Source organism: Cucurbita moschata, unplaced genomic scaffold (genome assembly GCF_002738365.1).
Source record: "Cucurbita moschata cultivar Rifu unplaced genomic scaffold, Cmos_1.0 Cmo_Scf00055, whole genome shotgun sequence".
Classification (NCBI taxonomy): Eukaryota; Viridiplantae; Streptophyta; class Magnoliopsida; order Cucurbitales; family Cucurbitaceae; genus Cucurbita; species Cucurbita moschata.
In genome coordinates, this window is record NW_019268571.1 from 1,135,063 (window position 1) to 1,137,550 (window position 2,488).

Here is a 2,488-nt window from a genome sequence, read left to right on the forward strand (position 1 = left end):
ATTTCTAGGTTTTTTACCCTTCTGGAGCCATTCCCACCCTTGTTTCAGCCATCTGAGGTCAGTGTAACTCCATTGTGATAAAATAGCTTGTGATAAAGACGTACCTTGGTAGCTAGGCATAAGAGCTAGTTGTGAAAGTGCTCTAAGTGTATCATGTTATCTTATAGAAGGTAGTTAGGCGCCGGAGTTAGCATTATGGGTGACTTCGGCCAAGGCCAAGGAGGTAAGTAACCTTACTGTTGGTGTTCGTTATGTATGTATGTTGGTGCATGCCCTGTGGCCCTTGCATGCACCATATGTTGTTGCTGTATGCTAGGTTGGATGTTTCTTGCAGTGAAATACTATGCATGCTATGTTTATGTATGTGATTCTTGCAGTGAATTGCTATGTATGCCATGTTTATGAATATGATGTTGTGACACGGTGTGTTGGCCTGTATGTATGATGAGCTTGATTGACATGTCATGATTGTAATGAGAACCCCGCATGCCATGAATGAGATGACTAGTATGCTATGATATGCTTGCTCAATGTGGACGCGGTTATGCTATGATATGCTTGCTCAATGTGGATCCGGTTATGCTATGTAATGCGGCGAGGGGATGGAACGTTGAATGTATAATGCCATGGAGGTAAACCTTAAGAACCTCATGCACGCTATGGTTATGTACTTGGGGCACTCCCTCGTTATGCTACTGATGGTATGGATGCGTATATTCGATATTGTGTTCGCCACGATAACATGCAGGCCCTCCTTTGTCCGTGGCGTCCGGTATTGTATGACATACATACCCGACCAAGCCAGGCCCAGGGAGTTCGCTTGCGAGCTCGCCTGGTGGGCCCACAGACACAGACGTGGGCCATGTGTGGGAAACTACCATGCATCCACCCCCGCTCGGACAAAGCAAGGGCCTAAGGCCATGGGAAGGAATTGAAGACAGACCCCTCTCTCAGCTTCGTTCTTCTAACACTGTGCAGCACGTATGGTTATTATGTAGGACATATATGGTCATTATGTACGACATGTATGGTTATTATGTGTGTTATGTATGGTTATTATGTTCTATAGGTATGACTGTTATGTGCGACATATATGGGTATTCTGTGCCACATGTATGTATGTTGTGTGCGTCATGTATGTGTATCGTTTGCGACATGTATGTGTATTGTGTGCGACTGCTTGTATCCAGATGTATGATTATGTGCTTAACCCCAACAGTGGGGCGACTTACTGAGTATTTTATATAATACTCAAGCCACGTGCTACCCATATTTTCAGGTAAGGGCAAGGCTCCCATGTACGGCTGACGGTGGATGCTGCGCAGGCCATGAAAATCTTGAGGAGAGTTTGTAGTGTCGTAGGTGCCTTGTTGGATTCTTTTGGGTTCATAGTTATTGCAATTGTTTCCTTTAGTTCTCTATTGATTATTTCTAGGTTAGGTTGTCGTTATTAACTTCCCCAGGTATGAACTGCTTATAATAATGAACACATTGTTGTTATTGAGACTATCTTATGTGAACTCTTATTCTGTTGATTATGCAAGTATAAAGTAACGTCACTAATTAGGTTAGAGAAAATTAGGGGCGTTACATATAAAGCCATGTATGATTGTATTCGTAAGTAGACTTGGAAAATATATATATAAAAGGAGCATTTGTGCTTTCTTTAGCCAATGGCTAAGTTTATATGCAATTCTATGTAGTTTAGGTTGCATGTAGAATCATTCAAGCTCGACATGATCAATCTTACTTGTGGAGTGATTCAAATCTCAAACAAGTGTTTGAGATATTTGATCAACAAGAACCATTCAAGCTAGATATGATCGATCTTGCTTGTGGAGTGATTCGAATCTGAAACAATGTTCTTGCACTTGAGATATTTGATCAACAAGGTAATCCGAATCTTACTCTCCTTGTAGAGATTCCTTTTCTTATTATTTGGTATCAAATCTTCAGGCTCAAGATTGGATAGATGTTTCCTTTGCGTGTTTTCTCAATTTGATTTTTATTTATTTTTATCCTTTTAGTTTTTAATCGACCCAGAGTTCAAAATTCAATCTTTGCTCTATTTAAAATTTTGAGAGGTGAGAATGAGAGCTTCATTTGTGTAAATGAGTGTAAAAAGAGTGGCCTAAAATTCCTTGAGTGTAATACTCGTGAGAGAGTGTTGTGAGGTCCTTTGTATTTCATTAATGATACGATAAGGGATCACTACAAGGGGAGTAAGATTCGAATTACCTTGTTTAAAATGAACCATGACCAAGGGATTTCCATACCTCAAGGTCCAATTACAAGGACGAGAGCCAAAAAGCTACAACAAACCTTATACAGTTATATTCAAGCTATGGTGAGCTCATCAAAGGAAATTCTAGAAGACGTTGGAGACCTCCCTTATATGTTATGCAAAGTTGAGCTTCAAGAAAGAGATGAATTAAATGCACTTTAAGTTGCATTTAATGAACTCCACTTAATTTATGAAACTAGTCCA

General features: G+C 40.1%; 1 long non-coding RNA gene across 1 annotated transcript; it reads left to right on the forward strand.

Annotated features, from left to right (window-relative positions):
* On the forward strand, positions 1-1,365 carry LOC111436513. The gene is made up of 3 exons (XR_002709265.1): positions 1-57; positions 168-223; positions 1,280-1,365. It is a non-coding gene; the product is annotated as an uncharacterized LOC111436513 (long non-coding RNA).
* The last annotated feature ends 1,123 nt before the right edge of the window (positions 1,366-2,488 follow it).